Raw genomic sequence first — 21,030 nt, 5'->3', positions numbered from 1 at the left:
TATAGCATTTTGTTGGTCGTTTATACTTTAATCTGAAACAGTGTTGTGTGGTTCGGTCATCAGTCATCGTTCAGTTTTAAATAGTATTATGTTGGTATGTCATTATTCAATTAAAAAAAAGGGTTTTTAATCATTATGGTTTGTTGGTCTTTGAATCTCTTGTATAAATATTATTTGGAAGCTGACATGATTTTGTTTTAAATAGTAGTTTTTTCGTTTGTCGTGGTTCTATCTGAACTAGGATTTGGTTTGTATGTGATGGTTTAGATTGAAATAACACAATATTCGTATATTATTGTTCAGTCTAAAATAGGCTTTTGTTAATATGCCATTGTTTTGTACAAATATTATTTGGGAGTATGTGGTAGTTCAGTCTTAATAGCATTTTATTTGTCTGCTATGGTACATTTTCAAATAGCATGATTTTCGCCTGTCATGATCATTCTAGAATATTATTTAGTTAGTATATGACGTTTCAGTCCGGAATTGCATGCTATTATTACATTTCAATTGGAAAGAAGGTCTTAGTTTACTGTCACACTTTAATATGAACTAGTTATTTTCTGGTCTCACCAGCTTTGCTTGGAAACATCTATTTCGTTTTGTTTTGTCATTCTCCTTTTTTTCTATTGCAATGGTGTTTTTCTGTAATTCTTAATGTTGAAAAGCATTTTTATTCACTTGTTATCATTGACTTGTCATCGTCTTAATTTAGAGTCCTATTATTATCATTAACCAGAGAGAAAAACAGAAAAATAACACGTGAAATATATCTGTTTATATCTTTAGGAGAGAATGACATTTCCCTGGTCTGTTACGCACATTCAATTTTTTTTTAAATTGGCCTTCACTGATGGTCACGTCCAGCAAGTCACTCTAGGATAGGGATTAATGAGTTTTAGCTATACGGTTAGAGAAGATTGTTATGATCAGTAATGGCGAAATTGGAATAGGGGTTATATATATCATATCATGCCTAAACATAAAATTGGAAATTACTATGTTATAGTAAATTTGGAAGCAGTTCAATAGTATTGTGTTCTAGATACTGACAAATCTGAGAAAGAAAATTGTATTTTTGGTTTTATTCACATATAGGTATTAAGGGAAATCGTAAAAAGTTATTGTGGTTCGACGAGTATTACTAGCGGATGTTTATCCCGGAGAAACCTTGGAGGGAGTTTAGCCGAGCACTTACAATAAAAGGAATGATACCTTCGCAGCGTCCTTTTCGTGAAAAAAGAGAAAGTAATAAAAAGCTAAACGGGCATGGCCTACTTGAAATAAAAATTTAAATGCAAATCAGGCTAATGGGATCTTTGTGGAAGCGATTGTTATCTGAAATGGTCAGTATAAATCCTGAGGGTCAGGCAAACTTCATTATATAATAGCGTAGTCTGCCGCGCTTAATATTGAAATAACATTTTAGCATTATACGCGTACATTCAATGGCCACGTCTTTAGATAATCCTAGGTTGTTTTGCTGGTTTCGTTCTTCTAAGTCTTCCATCGTACATCCATTTCTCTCTGTTTTCCAAAAAAAGTAAAAGAAAAACAAGATTAAAAAGAAGAAAATCAGCAAATAGAATCACAACAAACAAAACGAAGAACAATGTAAATAGAGAAATAGAATGTTTGAATGTATGAGTTCACTAGTCGCACTAAAAATAGTTGTTTGTAACTGAGCAGTGAATAATTGACTTGCCACTAGAGTTAACATTTGCTTTCAGGGCAATGCAGCTGAGATTTGAAAAAAAAACATTTATCATGGTGATGAGGACATTGACATCCATAATTGTTATCTCTTAATGAATGCAAATAAAAACAAACAACAGAATTCTCTATATTTAGAATGTTTGCAATGAGAGTAAGAGAAACCGATCCTTTGGTAAATTTTAGAGATAGGTTTTGGTGGATAGTAGTCGACAGGGCCATAAATGTTCCCCATTTTTCCGTTTCTAGTAAATAACATATAGTAGAGATTGCTACTTTTCTTCTTGATAAAACTAAAATATCTTAGTATGTAGTAAATAGCGAATCAAATAAAATTCCTGTTCCTCTGTTATATTATTTGACTGGGAATTGAACAGAAAAATTAGACTGCACAATCGATTATACCGGAGTATATAAACTTCTATAAATTTGTTTTTCTATAATAAGCAATAAAGTTTCGCCAGTTATAATATGAATTTTTTTCCATTATCCTTTATATTATCAGTAAAACTTGCCAATAATTTTTTTTTAAATATTTCTATAATTTAATATTTCACAAAATATTGTTATTGTGTATTCATTTATTGGGGACATTTATTCAAAGAGAATTCTAATATAAAGTTTTAGTATGTTGGCAAACTTATTTAACACAGTCTTTTTTATTTTCTAAGAAAAAAGTTTGCTAGAAGTTAGAATTTTGTATTATATGTTCAGTTTGGTTGGTAGGTTTACAGCAGATCGAAGCGTTCAACCGATTAACAACGATGTCTAGAAACTCATAGAACCAAGTAAAATCGCGATAGTCTCTGGTGTGGCAGGCGTGTCATTTAGAGTTCCCATTAATTAAGAATATACAGCGTCGGGAATCTAATAGCTCCATACGTCTTCATGAATATCGCTTTACAAATGAATTTCTCGAGTATACCGTCATTGCCAACGGTGCACATGTGCCGACAAGCCGCATACAATATAAGCGATTATTTGTTTAAAAGAGAAAAAAGAATCAGAGCATGGGATTGCTTGTCATTCACTCTGTGGCGGTCAACAGGAATTGTCCACATGCAACCGTGTATTTCTGTTATAGGAATGTTTATCTGACATATTTTAATTCCATTCACAGTAAATTAATCTAAACACTTAGATTGTAATTGTCAGTTTTGTTTATCTATTTGATGTTGGCTACTAAAAGACTCGAGAAAGTCAAGATATAATTGCACCTTTTTATGGTGTGTACAAATATTATAATTAATTCTGGATGCTTTCGTTCATAATAAATAAATACCGAAATTAAAAGTTACACAAGAAAAGCTGTTATCGAAATAGATACATTGACATTTACATGGTTATAAATATTATGATTACGAGTTTAATATAAAACAGTAGTATTTATGCGGAAGCTACATGGGATTTATTTTGATCGCTTGGGTTTGTTATCAAGTCAGTTCAAGCGCATAGAGAAGTAATCCGCTGGTAACATATTCCACAGGAGTGTTTTTCTTGGAGGGAATATTTTAATGGTGGTTTTCTACGCATAGAAAGCAATGCAATGTAAGTTCTAGTAGCTGGTCGAGTTCTTGCTGTAAGTTTTTTTTTTTTAAGAAGATAATTAGATTAACACTGGTGTGTGTAATTTCCATGTATATATTAAAGCCAATACACCTTACTTATGTTATTACAAAGTTGATTGCGTAATTATTAATGACATCAAAATTGTTGGGACGTACAATCCGCACGCGTGTAAGCTGTAATCGCTCCCAGGATGCATCTATATGAGTAGAGTACTGTATAAACAGTATTTTCTCTGGCTGTTTGTTGTGTTTAGTGGCATTAGGCAATATTAATCTTTTATTAGATTATTCAATGTCGCATCTGACTAAAATCTGTAAGTCTTAGTCTTTCTGCTATTTTCAATTATTAAATGAATGCTATATTGTATTGTAATACTTTTAAGAAAAATCTGTATAAATATTTATGAAAATCGCTCTAGACAAGGCGTGAATCTACTTGATTAACAAGCTAACCAAAAGTAAAAATAATTATCGCAAAGATGGAAAATGCAAACCGGTTTAAATCTTGAAATGACCAAGGCTATAGTACGGAGGAAAACAGTCAGCAGGAATGAAGGTTCACATGTGTGTAGTACTTGAATAGAAACTGTTGAATTAGAATGAGCTATAAAGACAGTGACTTTCTCAGGATGAGTAGAACAATAATTCAAACGAGTTGAAACTAAGGACATAAAAAATAGACCAGTAAATGATATAATATCATTTGCAGAAAAGACTGAGACTAATTACATCACGTTTGTTAACGAGAGGTTGCAAAGAAAAATAAAAGGTATTTCTAATAAAATTACGAAGAATCCTAAAAAAGAGAGAGACTCACCGGATATGTATTTATTACTAAATATTCTGTAATTGAAAAAAATTCAACCCATTGATAAAAACTTGAAAGTAAAAATGTTTCATAGTCTGAGTCAACCTGTACGTTATTGCAACTAAAGAGATAACAGCACACACATAACAGGCCTTCGTTAGTGTATTACCACTGGTTAAAATTATATTTGATTAAAAAGATTATTGGCAGAAAGCGTGGACTGGATTATGTTTGTAATGAGGTAAACGTAAAAGATAGAAACAACTACAAAATATGGATTGCGTAATTGTGGATCGTTATTGAAGAGAAAAAAATAGCATTAGTGTAATACGTTATGCATCATTTCATATATGGGATAAAACGGTATCACTTTTAACCCAAAAATAAATTCCTCAAATAAGCAGTAAAACACCGATTAGGAGAGAAACGCATTAGGGCGTTTGATGAAGCGGCGTATAGAGTATTTAATGGACCAAGAATATACAACATGGGCATAGAGCTTACGAAATAGAAATAAAGAGCACTAAAAGCACATAATAAGTACTACAATAAAAAAAAACTTACTCAGACATTTTGAATGTAGCTTCGCGTGTTATAAATTTTGGTCTCCAGATTCCATTTTTTACTGGCATACATTGTATGTTGCAAACCTTCAACGAGCCACTTCAGATTAATAAAAGTAATTACTAACGCATAATACAGTGTCTCGCTGATAAGTTTCGATTATTTAGTAATTAGCATAACATTTAAACTATTCCTCTAGTGATAATAAGTTTTCACGTAATCATAAAACTATTTTCTTGCAGATATTTCAATAACATTTACGAATGTTTCCTTAAACATGACGAATTAGCACGATGTCTGGCCATATGTAAATTTAGTAACGCTGGAAAAATATCCTCACTCATCTCAAGAATAAAGGAACACATGTTTTCATTTTTGGTGATGAGAAGAAGTTCATTGTATACCAGGTTGCCAACAACCAGGACACGTATACCAATCAGATGTTCGTCCTGTCGTGCAGAGTGAGAACTCGGCTTCTGCGATGTTTTTTTCGGCTGTAACATGGGGTTGTTTGCAAAGGGAAGGCATTCTAAGTCGAACGTTTTCAGTCGAACGTTTTCTAAGTCCGGACAACGGATGTTGTTACTAACACATAGGGGTTCTCAATTATTGAGCATTTACTTAAACACCCGTCTTGTGCAGCGAACTTTAGCACGGACTCTTTTTCTGTTCTTAGTCGTGCTCATTCACCATATCACCTTAAGATCTTGAAGACTATTACGTTCGACTCAGAAACCCTTCCCTTTGCAAACAGAGGGGATTCCTCCTGGGTTTGAACGTGATTAATCTCTAGGGTATTCGACCATAACGCTGTTTTATTTTAATCGTTTTCCCACTTATTTTCTCCCCGTAAATTGAATACAACGCAATTTTAATCCATTTTTCATTCTTTGTTTTAACAATTCCTTCGATACAGTTTTGAGAAGATAGGGTCGAAAACGGTCAGCTGGCTCCCCATTTCTCTTTCTTTCCTCTCCTGTTCCCCCTTTCCTCCCTTTCTGGAGAGAATATTAAAGGAATGTATATATATATATGTATATATATATATATATATATATATATATATGTATATATATATGAACAAATGATTAATAAAACATGTTTAAAAACATCTTGAAAAAGAGTTAAAAACATATGTAATTTTCAAAAAGGAAGCACAAGATAAATGGATAGCCCTTAATCCGCGGAGTTTCGACGAAATAACCTCCTTCTCATCAGAGGGTAGGAATTAGCAAAATGCGGGATCGGATTTTGCATGTAAGTTTGCCATTTTGATTACCTTGGTAAACTTATTGTAATTTTATTTCTGTATATTTATATATATATATATATACAAATTTACTTTTAATCATGAATCATGAAAGTCTTCCCTTCTTAATTGCAATATATATATATATATATATATATATATATATATATATATATATATATATATATATATATATATATATATGGATCCAATATTAATTAATTTTTGACAGCAATAAATTGAAACGCACGTACTGTTATCGGAATTAACAATTTTGTAACTATTAAGTCTTAGTGATGTTACTATTTGAAAATATACGCATGCCGCATATGGTACACGTTTCTGTAAAAAAATGCATATAATAAATTCGATAAATCATTGTGCTTCAAAAAATATTTTTCATTTTAAAATCTTACAATACAAAAATGGCTGTTCTCTAGAAACGTGGCAAATTTCTCAATTAGGAGTCTAGACATGTGACGGAAAAATATATTATAAATTTAATATTTCTTGAAACTTGTTAATTGGAGTGAGTAACTTCAAAGGGACCAAGAATTAAAGAGATAAAATCTTTTTCGACATTGAAATATGAATAATCAACATCGATCGAGCTAGAATAACAAAGATAGTAGTTATCACGAAAAATAACCTGGAAAATGCCGATAACTTATGAATTAGGTATATAACTTAGATATAAACTAATGCATTACTTTTTTTTTTTTTTTTTTTTTTTTAGTTGAGCTAATATAGATAACCATATCAGATCTGTCATCGAAGATTTACAGATCATTCCGTCGGTCAAAACAAAACAAAATAATCAAAAAGTATATACTTGCAAAAGACTCCCCCCCCAAAAAAAACAATCAGAAAGTTTAGAGTATCACAAAAATGGCGCCGGTCAAATGTGTAGCGGTGAATTTCCGATGCAGTAAACGCACTTATATCACACGCAATGTTATTTGTTTCCAACTTTATAACAAAGAAAACTAATTCTATGTAGGCACTTAAGATACGTCGACACAAGGGAAACTACATCAGCATTATATAACCAAATATCTTTATTAAGACATAATAAAAACACTTATGACAAACGGCATTCAAAGGCAATATCTTAGCAATAATAACTAAACAAGTAAACAAATAAATCAAATTATTTTAATAAGTAAATGCAATTTTTCGCTATAACCAAATATTATATCATAGAATATTCCACAATTTGAAACTTAATATCACGACGATTTTTTTCGGTTGACAACAATAAAGCTATTTGCTTTTTTATGTTCCTCATACTTGTCACATTGTCTTCTTATTTAATTAAACTATATCAATTTCAGCAGTCGTTTTCAATCATCCACTCTAAGCTGTTATCGTCGAACGTATTTTGGCCTTTAGAAATTAGTAAATTACTTTCATGAAAAGATCTCAAAATTAATTTAATTAAAGATAGTTATATATGGCAAAATGTGTGAAAGCGTTTCGGAAAAAACAGAATATTCTAATATGTTTACTAAACTTCATTTAAACATTAACAAAATAGAATAAAAACAGTGTCAGTAAAGTTTTGACGACTATAAATTTGTGATTGTAATATATTTAAATGTTGGCGACTGTAGGGAATATCGGAAAATACGATAGAATGTTAAACGAAATTTTGGATGAGCTTATCGTGATACAGAAATAATATAGAGCATCTCTCTATTTGTTATGAGCATGGTCATGTGCAAATTATCAAATGCTATTATGTGTAAACTAGTCATCAAAAATTGGTTTTCTTTAAAACAGTTTTATGTACGTTTAGATATGAATGGACGTACATTCAATTATATCCGGCCCTTCTCAAGTGTTGATAGATATCAAATATCGCAATAATGGTACAATGCGGAAGTATATTGCGGATTGTCTGTTAATCTGAATGGGTTTTATTGAGACACACGTGGCTTACATTACATGGTTTATGAAACACAATAGTCATTCTTGAGAAAGATATCAGATTCAATTTGAGAAATATATAAAATTCACCTGCAACTACTTTAAAAATCCGTTATGTTATAAATACTTACCGTTTCTATTATTATCTTTAATTCTCTTCTGTTGACAATTTCGAAACTTTGGGGAATATCGACATATGGTTCATACAATAACACTACTTGCCGGTTGCTTTCAATTGCTACGTCTAGTGTTGATCACCGAAGTTAACCAACATTTATCCCGGCTAGTATCAGATGGGTGACCATTTGGGAAGGTGCTGTATGTACCGGGAGGTAAAGTACTAGGTTGAGAAACTGGCGCGGTCGCTTAAGCTGTGGTAGGCATCCCCCCGAGTGATGGTGTCCGATAAAAAATACACGTGATTTCCTTAGTGACGCATCAAGTATTCAGCTACCGACAAGATTTGAATTACACTACAAACTCGTGTAGTGAGTTCAATGTCGGCTGCGGCTGCGCTGGCTGGATAGATGGATCGTTAAGATTAACACACGACCTATTTCGTGTTCACAGCATTCACTGAAACTCCTTTTTTCTTATTATATTCGGTTGCCCTATTTCCGGCACATTATTTAAGGGCTTTTTGCATTTTTAAACTAGAATAATATTTTCAAATGTTTTCTACGTTAATTTTCAAGCGTTTGGTTCATTAATTTTTCAGTCCGAAGATCTTCAAGTTTAAAACAAACACGCTGTCTGAAAAGTATTGATCGTCATTAATTGTCGCGTACTTCCTATTTTTCACACTGGCCCTAATGTAAGGAGCCACTTTCTTTTAAGAAGTGCATTTCATAGATTACAATTCATTCGCGTGGCATGTCAGCATCCTTCTCTGCTTTATATATGCCGTCGGCATTTCAGTCCCTGATAGAGGAAGGAAAAAGTGGACCTCTCAATAAGCGTGATGTTCATACTAGCTTTCTGTGACTCTGTTTACGATTTCTCCGCTCACTTCGAGTTGCTTTTTTTACCTTCCGCTAGTATTTCATCGATTTTAAATAAATTGATAACTATAGATAATACATAGAACATACAGAAGTTGTTATCTACAGTTTAACCAACATGCGAATGTAAAATAATGATTTCTCTCGTTTTATCGTCTTATCTTTAAATACGGCTCTTAGCCTTATTGAAAACATAGCAATATTTATTTAATAAAAGACTACCCGTGACCCGTTGGGTCATTATGTTATATTAGGTATGGAATTAATGTATGAGCGTGATATTTGTGACGTAAAGAAAATAGTTTTTCTGGCATAACAGAAACATCTCTATCAAAGTATATTAAAATTAAAAAAAGAATATAGATAGAAATCTATGAGTCGTTCTGTTTATAATTGTTTGTTTTTCAAAAAGAAAAACTTTCAGCCATTGAATTATAAGTGGAGTGCCATACTTATAAGTAAATGCGCACTGAACAGATAATATAATACTCAAAGATAAATTCAAATTTTGATATATCGGTTAATTTAAATGCGAAAACAAAAACAGTTGGGACGCTTAAAGCGTACACAGTAAAACAATACGTATTATTGTCGCGTTGGTTATTTTTTGTAACGCAAACTAAAAAAAAAAACATATTTTCGGGATTATTTGTTTACGTTGGTAATGTAGAAGAAAATGTGTGAAGTTTTTTTGTTTTTTTTACGAAAGGTGTATCAAACATGGAGAATAAATTAAAAAAAAACATGAAGCCGGTGGGTACATCGCCGTTGCAAAATGCGCTTATGGTTGTCAACGGATTAAAGTAGGTTTATTTGTAAGAAAGTTGCGTTAAAATAACTTAAACGTAATACGGAAATGAACGATGTAAACAAAATTGAGAAAGTATTTACAAGTGTTTATTTGGATAATTTAAACGCGAAAAAACAACAATTGGGACGCTGAAAACTTACACAGTAAAACAATACGTTTTATTTTCGCGGTGATTATTTTGTTATGTAAGCATGCGCAACCGGAAGTCGTAAATCGGATGTTGGGTTTGTTACGTCGCTGGTCCGAGTTTAAATGCACAGCAGTAATTTTAATGTCAGCACAGGGAGTTAGAGTTACTATCTGCTCCCGGATTAAAGAAGAGTACGGGGATGTACTTCCAGAGACGGCTACGCGGCTGATCCCTAATTCTGTCGAGTGTGAGCGAGTTTCCTCGCCTATCGATTTTCCTGAGTTTTATCAACGAAAAGCGAGCATTCAAACTGGCGGTAAAAATGGAAACATTCAGCATGAAATAATGAGGAGTTCGGAGACAGAAATATAGTTTATATATGTTTGTTTTTTATCTGGGCTTTATTTATCGTTTTTTTTATAAAACAAGTAAACAAACAAACAAACAAACACACACACAAAACGTATAGTCAATGATAACAATAACGTAAAAATCTCTTCGATGTGGAAAAATGACGGAGGGAAATTCACAAAATTTCATGACGAACCCATAGCTGAGTGGATAGCGTGTTTTTTTCTTTCTTTTTAAGGCATCATTTTTCTTTGTTCTTCCGCCGCCCATTCTATGAGTCAAGCAAAACAAAATCATAGCATTTTTTCTCACTGAAAACAAACAATGCCTTTTCCTTTTTAAAATATCATCCCTTCCTTCTTTCTTGTTCTTTCGCCGCCCAATCTTTCAAGTCAAGCAAAACCAAAACAAAACGTCTTCTTTTTCAAAACGCCAACACAGACCCCCCTTTGCTTTCTTTTCTTTTTTTTCCTTTTTCCCGCCTCTTGAAAACTGCTACTACTATTGATGTGAGCCTTACGGAATTTGCATGGATTCGCATGGATTCTATAAATAACTTGCCCCTAATGAAGTCTCAGTCGCTTTGCAATGGACTTGCGTCCACGGTCTGGACTTACGTCCAACCTTTGAAGTCTCTGTTTTCTTCCCACGGCCGTCGAATCGTGACAGGTTACAACACCCGTTCATTTGAGTTTTATAGTTCATAATTATATAGATTTGTAATTTTCTTAATAGAAGTATTTATGTTTCGGCGAGATCCACTATTTTAAATCGCGAATAGACACGCACAGACGCACATGCACACGCACACCTTGTTGTAGTTTTCGTATCCTAAAATATCCCAGAAATTACACCCTCAACAATTCGAATTTAGATTCCGAACCGTCAAAGAAAAGACGAGGCTGGGCGCATAACCTGTTAAGTGTTGAGACATTATGTTGAACAAAACTCGCGGCCGTAAATCAAATCGGAGAATAATCAATGTAGTCCCGAGCTTGAGGGTTACGTTATTCCTAGTAACAGAGATGGATGCGAAGAATCAAATGCAGTTTCGATCTTGAGTGTTACGTAATTACTAGTAACAAAAATGGCGGCGACAAATCAGTGCAGTCTTGATATTGAGTCGTTGCGAATCAAAAGGCAACGACAACTGAGCTTAATTCAAAATTCGAAATCTTTTTATATTAATATTTAAGCTTCTGATTGGTTGGTAGTTATAAGTGTGGTTATAAAAGCGATCGTCGAAATTATTGATGTCATACCCGCTTATGGTCAAACATTTTAACGGATATTGGGATGGAATATTTATTTATAAAATGTTCCATCGAAGAAACTTCTCCTTTAAAATAGTTTGCATGTCACATAAAATAGTATATGCCCTGTATGAACGTATTACGGTGGCATTATGTACCAGTGTTTAAGATTAGCTCGTGTAAACCTAAATTTGATAGACTTTTTAACCCCGAGTATCTCGTTAAGAATTAAATATTATTAAACAAGACAGTTACAAAATAAAATATTTAAACAGTAAAACAAAGCATTTTCGCTTAGGAATCAGATCAAATTCACCAAAGACAATTAATAGAACCTATCTAGACCCACTTACGTAATGTATACTATATATATATATATATATATATATATATATATATGTGTGTGTGTGTGTGTGTGTGTGTGTGTGTGTGTGTGTGTGTGTACTAGCAACAGTACCTGTCGTTGACTGGAGTCAAAAACAGCCTACAGAAAATGGACTCTGATTTATGAAAGTATGATAGGTTATGGAAAGGAAACGCTGTAAAGACATAGCTTCGAATTTGGGGGTATCACAACCAAAGCAAAATATGATGAAAGTAAAAATAAAATAGATAAACCTCATAATTTATTATACCATACCTGTTCACACTGAAAAATTTATCATACTATTCTGTGGATTTATATTAAAAAAAAAACCTTGTTAAACTTTGTGACATATTTCCATTTTATGGAGGGCAGGTGCGAACGAACACCCCATAATTTTATTATACCATATTTCTTTAAACTGAAACATAATTATCAAAGTATACCTACGCAGATAGATATGAAAAGTCTTTATTAAAGTGTGTGCCTATTTCCATTCTATGAAGGCCAGGCGCGAACGCAGACCCCACAATTTTATTATACCATCCCTATTTAAGTTAAAACATACTTATCAAAGTATTATTATGCACGTCTATATCAAAAACACTAGTAAACGTTTTTTTTTTTTTTTAATTTTTAAATGTTTTATTTCCATACTTTGTGGATCAGGCGCGTACGCAGACCCCACAATTTTAATGAACCACCGTTCTGCCAGATCAAACATACCCATTCCTGTGTCTCGATACATCTTCTATCATTATATGCAATCATTTTTTTTTAATAGTCAACCATATAGGAGCATATTCGTGACCACACACACACACACACACACACACACACACATAGTGACATTTAGCTTTATATATATATATATATATATATATATATACTTGTTTATTGTTATATAAACATGCTCACATCCCGTTTCAATCAAACAACAGATATCATCATGCAGCGACTTGACTATTCATTGAACTTTTGAATAGTCAAGTCGCTGCCTGATGATATCTGTTTTTTGATTGAAACAAGTGGCTATTTGTAGCAGCAGGATGTGAGCATGTTTATATAACAATAAACACGTATTATCAGCTCTTTTTATTGAGCACTATCTAACAAACTCGTTGAATTCATTAGTCCATTACTTTTGAATATAAAAAACCCGAGTATATATATATATATATGTATATATATATATATATATATATATATATATATATATATATATATATATACATACATAAACGATGTAAAGATAAATGTATACATTTTTTAAATTTGAATTATATACATATTTTATATATTTCTTATATATATTTGAATAACAAATAATTATATGGATGGTACGAGTAAATAAGAATGTAAATATATAAAACTAGCAATCGGTGCCCGGGTTTACCCAGGTGTTTTGAAGTGTATGTTGAGGAAAAAAAACGGTCAATTTTTTAAAACTTTGACCCCTATTATGATCTCTTAACATTTATTGTTTAGGGATCAAGTAAAGTTTATAAGTTAGATCCATGTCCAAGGAATCTATATATAAAATATCACGTGTTTAGACCCTAAATTGTAGGAGGAGTTTGGTAGAGTTCTCAAAGGTCAAATTGTTGAATATTGACCACTTAATCGCAAAATTTCTGTCGAAAACCTATCACATCGATTTTCCCAGATCTCAATACCTTGTATATCAAATTTCGAATCTGTAGGCATAAAATTGACAGAGTTTTAGCGTAGGGAAATGCACACAGACGTACAGACACACACAGACACTATCACTTATATATATATATATATAAACATAAACATCATATATATAAGGATAATAGTACGCCATATATATATAACAAAATACCATTATTTACTGAAGTGAAAGGAAAACCCGGGGGAACTTTACCCAAAAATAAATCTATATTTTGTTGTGTGTATTGATAGTCTTATCAACATCCCTTTTTTCTATTTATTTAAAAAGAAAATACAACTTTGTTATTTATGAGTCGTGGAATTGCATTCATCTACAAAAGATCAAGCTAATGTGCATATTTTTTATCGTTTTTAATTAATTCCCTATTAGTTTTTTTTTCGGTTCTCTTATACGTCGATCATCTTTATTTAACTATTATGTGTAATTATATTCATACAGATATTCTATATGATTTATATTTGCGTAATATTTGCGTAGAAATAAAGAAAATCAAATTTACTGTGTGTTTATCGTGTTGCCATAACAACGTGACGTAGCCAAGGACGGTAGTGGACGTGAGTGTCTGTGCGTGTGTGCGAGTGTTTTCGTGCTTTGTTTATATTATGCATATTGTTTCGTATCTTATCAACTTTTTCGAATCTATGTGTACAGTAATACAAACCCGTTTTTCGAGCTGAATAAATATGTTACATTGAATAAAAACACGAAAAATATATGCAGTTTGGAAGAAAAGTAACTTATCTTGCCTCTAATAACATTAATTTGTTATATATTTGTTTTTTGACAACTTTTTCGAATCTATGTGTACAGTAATACAAACCCGAAATGAAAAGACCACGAGTGAACGCGCGTTTTTTTTAGTTTAGTTTCATATATATATATATATATATATATATATATATATATATATATATATATATATATATATATATATATATATATATATAAGTATTTTTAAATTTTATCTTTCCAGCTTTAAAAAAAGTTTTAAAATTTTATCAGCCGGCATAATTTATTTTTAAATATTAAAAAATTTCAGGAAAATTAATTTTTGCTAGATTTTCAAAACATTGTTTTCGTGTTGTGTGTACGTCTCTGCGGCTAGCACCAGAATGGCGGCCATGATGTCGTAGGTTGGATTGTTAGATTGTGTAAGTTTCGTATTTTTTAATTTGTTAATAACAAGTTATGAAAAAATTAAACCCTTCCAAGATGGAAAATAAATAAAGCCATAATATTTTATGGTAAAGGTAAGAGCGTAGGAACCATAGTTTTTTAGGAGATGTGATTATTGGATTAAACAATCAGAAATCGTCCGTGGCACACACATCTCTGTTTTTATAGATGTATAGATAGATAGATAAATAAAATAACTAAGAAGGAGTGGTAAGTAGTTGATTTGATTCAACCAAACGATATATAAAAACAAAGTTTTAAATAATAAGTAAATTACTTATGTAGAATGGCACGAATTACACAAGTAATAAACACGACATATAGCCTAATTGATATGGAAAAAAGGACTAGTTCAGGTGCCAAAAATATTTTTAGTTATATGTTTTGAGGAGGGGTGTATCTGATCAACTCTGCTTGGGACCTATGATTTAATACACTGTTTTGTTTCTAAATTCCCTAAACAGTATTGCCTGTAAACAACTGATGGTCTCCTTAAGAACATTGTTTTTTCATGTGTGTAAAATAAGATACAGGCAATTAATTGATTTACTTACGAATGATATTTGTATATAGCTTTAAAGGTTTTAAAGTAACTTATAAAAGTATATATATATATATATATATATATATAAATATATATATATATATATATATATATATGTATATATATATATATATATATATATATATATATATATATATATTGGTAGAGTGCTTGTCTCGCATGCAAGAGACTCGGGTTTCGAATCCTGAGTTCGTATGTGTCTAACTGATGAGCCCAAATGAGGGCGAAACTCGAGTCTTGGACTTCCGGTTCGTTGACTGTCATGGCTCTCGTGGGCTGCGACGTTGTTTGGCTGTGGAATTTATTATACACGCATATATATATATATATATATATATATATATATATATATATATATATCATAGCATTACGGCAGTAATTAAATAAATTACATGAATATAACTATACTTATTTGCGCTGACGGTTGATATTTTGACAGGATTAATGCGAATGATGTCAATATGTATGCATTACAGCCGTCGGTAGTTATATAATCTGCTACGTGTTTAGTTTAAACATCATTTTTGTTTTGCAAACTTTTTTTGTGAAGGAAGTGATTTGAAAAAAATAATATTCAAAAAAGTTTTGTGTATTATTGCATAGGAATCATTCAGATTCCGACGTACTTGGAGAAATTATGGAGAAAATATACATATATCTCACTTGAGGAGCATTTGCATTTTTCTATAAAAGGGATTTATTCGAAGTGTTTGAGTCTATGTGGTAGGTGTTTGAATTTATTTACTTGTTTAACCGATACACGAATACAGTACAGCTTGCATGTTGGAACTTGCGTGTTCTAGGACACTGTTATGTTTCCCATTTTCAGATGTTTATAGTAAGTAGTTTACTTTCACTTGCTCCAACACAGTATCCAATATGTGTTGGGGGGTCTCTTCGGATTGTGCTAAAAAGAATACAAAAATACTATATTACAGCAACCAAGTCCTGGAGATTATGGACATATACAGCTTAAATACTACTTATAGATCAAGGATTAGTCGATGGATCCAGATGTGTCTATTCTTAGAAACACCAATCATTGGATGGTAGGTCTACAAGAAGAACATTTTAAAATTATTATTATAGAACCGATATTTGCTAGAAAATATTTTCTATGCAGGTTTCACGTCAAATCAATAACTATACATTTATGTAAGTCTCCTTTGCGCTTTATTTAATCATTGAACTGAACTGCAATCAAAAAATATAGTTAAGAGGCGAAATTGATTAGCAAGTTTTAATGAACAATTTACAAAGTAAGAAATTTTACTTTATTTTCTAAGCAAGTAAATGACGTGTTTTAACAGTTATTTTGGTATTTAAATGCTGGGATGAACAAGAGTCGTTTGTGATCCCTGTAGGTTTTACAAACATTGCATTAGTTCAACAAAACAGCCTATTAATATGACCTACAGGATGTTTAAAAGCATAAAACTTTATCAGGCTCATGTATATGCTTGCGATAATGCCATCTAATATGCAAATGAGATGCTTCTGCTGGGAACTTTAAGAAAACATGATTTTGAAGAGATTGGTTTGATTTTAGATTTGTATGTTTGAGTAGCAAATCTTGTTATTAGATCCTTTGTGTTTTGGAGTTGAGAGTTTTCAAATCAGAGCGTCGAGTTAATTTGTTGCGCGTTTTGACAGCATAGTGATTACTTTCTGAGTAACGAGGTTGTGCAGCAGTATCGAATTTTATTAATTATTTCTCATACAGTGAATTAAATATAACCTCGTAAATTGTTACTTAGAACCGAAGTATGGTCTACAACCTATCAGGGAAACGTTGGAATAATTCATACTTTATTATTTTATCCATAAGCTATTTCATTACAAAAATATTATGGGATATGAACTACTGAACTTTGAAAAGGATTTAGTACCCCATAGTGGCGTAGATAAAATGTTGCTTAGCTACAAAACCTGTAAGAGTTTGGTAGCAAAGCTACAAACATTGCAACATCTCTAAAACTTCTTTGTATATTCCAACATTTATAATTGAAAGATATAGTCTTGTGTTCCTGCTTTTGTAGTTGTTTTCGAATGCCTTTAATGATGTGTTTGTTATGCGCTTGCTTATTTATCTTATTTTATCTCCCTGTTACATTTCATATAAATATACTATATATGTATATATATGTATGTTTATATATATATATACATATATACAGTAATAGTTATATAATATATATATATATATATATATATATATATATAAATGAGATGCGTAAGATCACAGATTAATTCATCTTGTAGTTTACTTTCTTACAAAATAGTGTTGGAAGAAATCGTTTGTCCTGTTGGTTTACCAAAGAATGATGTTCTTTTCTATGTCTTATGTTATAATATTTAGTTGATATTCAATACATTTGCTAAATATCAAAATGTATGTTTATCTACAGTTATTATATTGCTAAAGGCATGTTCTCTGAAGAGAGGAGCTATATATTAAAAATCCATGGATTTAGGAAATAATATTTAATCCCTTGTATTTTTTGTTTCAAATAATACATTTTCTTTGTCAAATACTATATTTTACTGCACAAATTTCATAAATATCCTGCAATTCTTAGAATGTGATGGATTATAAAATCTTTGGCCCTGTGAAAAATTATATATATATATATATACATATATATATATATATATATATATATATATATATATATATATATATATATATAAACAGATACTGTCAAGAATTGTATAAGTTAACTGAATTGGAGGTATAAATTATAAGGTGGTCAACATAACAATGTTTGGAATATAACTTTTTGGCATTTATACTCTATATTGCTCCGTAATTTCATTGAGCTTATTTAATAATTATTTAATAAGCTTATTTTACGAGAAAAAATATTTCTACGGAAATATATTACTCAATTTAATAAAAAAATTTATATACGAAGATATCATTTTATGCGTACATTTTCAGAGTGTACTTCAACTGTGCTCAACACATAGGCAGAACTAGGGAGAAGGTTATCAATATATATATATATATATATATATATATATATATATATATATATATATATATATAGCAATTATGCTACAAAGAGTATTTCCTGTTTCATTCTCGTAAGAATTCACCAGGCTTATGCGAAAATATGTTGTTATTACGCGCATTTATATAAACGCACATGTTATTGAATTTACTATTTAGCCAATAAGCTTCCTACTTGCCACCGTACCTATTCTAATCAGCTAATGGGCGGGGCACTTACAGGACAAAGGGGCAGTTTGAAAGGGTATAAATCGTTTTATTGTAGTAAGCAGACTTACTTTCAGCCTAGGTATAGTTAGATATATTATTTTGCGTTTTAGTATTTTTTCGAAATTATGTCATTTTATATATATATATATATATAAATTATGTTATATATATATATTTAATATACATATATATATATTGATTTATGAATATATATGTTTATATAACATTTTTATTTTATTTATTTTCTTCTATTTTTGTCAATTTTAAAATGTATTTTGCATCGCTATCTTAGAGCTGTGTTCATCCTGTGCACAAAGTGGTTCGCTATTTTTCTTCTACAGTGTAATAGATTTTGGGTTTCTTTAAAGAATACGATAGCATAGATTTTTGGGTTTTTTTCAAGAATACGATAGCATTTTTTCATTTAGGCATAATCTATCTGGATTCTAGGTTTCTAAATGTACTTCCTTGTTTTACAAGTTTCCATTCAATTATCGGCGAACGCCCACTTTCTCTACGTTCCCTGCATTGGTTTGCTAGTTCTGTTTCCATTCTGTGTTTTTTGTTTTTAAACTTACATTTATGGTCATAAGACTTGATTTTGAAATCTAAGTAGGTTATACCTACGTAATATTTCATGTTATTCGGGCTTTTCTTTTGCAAATATTGTGACCTAGAAAATATGCTATTGGTTAGACATTTATTTTGAAGAGGGCAGAAAAGTATAAGATAAAAATTTAAAAAAATACGAATAATAAACAAAATAAATGCAACTGTGGATCCCGCACACTCTGCCACTTTAAAATAAATATCCAACCAAAAACTTGTAACACAAGCAAGGGCATGTAGGGATCTAGACGATTCATGTAGATTGTGCCTAAATGAAATAATTGCTATCCAATGATTTAAAGAAATTTAATATCTATTAAACTGTAGAATAGAATTTATAATTAACAATGGCAATAGGAAATAAATAAAAGAAACAGAATGGAAAATAAAATAAAAACACATATATTCATAAATAAGTCTATGTATGTACGTATATATGTATATATATATATATATATATCTTTATATATACAGATATATATATATATATATATATCGGCGTATACATAATTTGATTTTGTTTGTTTTCTTTTTGAAACAATTTTGAATTCAAATTTAATAATAATTGTACAAATATTATGTGTATTTACACACATACACACACCTATATATATGTATATATATATATATATATATATATATATATATATATATATAAATTTAACCTAACATAATATCCGAAATATAGACTAAAACACAAAATAACCTATCTAACATAACCTAGGCTGAAAATAGGTTAGCTTACCACAACAAAAGGATATCTACACTTGCATTTACATACAAAGAGAAAGGGGTTAACCGGAGGCCAACTGTCTCTTTGTTCTGTAAGTGCTCGCTTATTGGCTGATTAGGATGGGTGCGGTTGCAACTAGGGAGCTGATTGGGTTACTAGAACATTTAATAGAATATGCGTATATACAATAGTGCGATAACCACGGCTTGTTGCATAATCCTTACGAATTCTTACGAGAATGTAACGCGGAATAATCTGTGTAGCTTAATTGCTATATATAATTGTATATACTACTATATATGCATATATTCATATGCGGGCATGTTTCTATAATTTATGTACAGCATATTTCACTCATGAGCCATGCTAGGAAGTAAGTTTATACATTTTATGACAAAATCTGAAATAGGTTGCACATAAAAAAATGTAACGTATCTCTAGATGGCCAAAGTATTCGTTCCTAAATATTCTCGGCCTAAAAGCGATATTTTATGATCAATATGAAGTCCACACGATATGAACATTTTGACCTGCCAGTCTCCCGGTTAACTGGTTTCAGTTTACTTGGCTAATGATTTAAACAAGTAATCTTCGAGGTTGGCGACGCAAAAGAAATCGAAAAACTACAAAACCAAACCAATGCAGCAATAAAAAAGAATAAAATCACCAAAGAATAACATGTAAATCTAAATGCAGCTTTTCCTGTCTATATTTGTTCTGTTGTTCTAGTTATTGTAAACAACCTGATACGACAAAGTGTAAATGAATCACTATAAAATGTATTTTTATTTGCCCTCTAGACCCTGAACAATGGACGAGATACACCAGGTTTTGCCAGATCACCGGAATTATACAACAATGAGCTTGGGTACTAGTAGATGGGTTACCATTTGGAAAGGCTTGGAGCTCTGTTACTGCGTCGAATCGTATACATTTCCTGGTTGGAATCAGTGGGGGTCCGTTTAATTTACTAGGGGAATTGCACCCCCAAACCAAGACGGTAAACAACGGAAAACCTACCGTCTTTATTTCTTCCATGAGTTTTCAATTGTTGAAAGCCGTAGTCGCCGACGCTTTTTAAATAGCAGAGCAGCAGAAAGTAACGTGAACCAATTTTGTATAAAAGATATTTATTTTCCATTCAATATAATTTCCATGTAACTACAGATTGATATATGACTGGGTATTTCTTTTTCTATGATTTTGTTTACTCGTGGATGAGGTAGCTTACCATATGATATACGTAAATATCCTATTTCGGGCATTATAACTGAGAGAGCAATT

The sequence above is a fragment of the Euprymna scolopes genome, chromosome 18 (assembly GCF_053919585.1).
Source record: "Euprymna scolopes isolate OS-2025 chromosome 18, ASM5391958v1, whole genome shotgun sequence".
Classification (NCBI taxonomy): Eukaryota; Metazoa; Mollusca; class Cephalopoda; order Sepiida; family Sepiolidae; genus Euprymna; species Euprymna scolopes.
Note: the sequence above shows the minus strand (reverse complement) of the source record.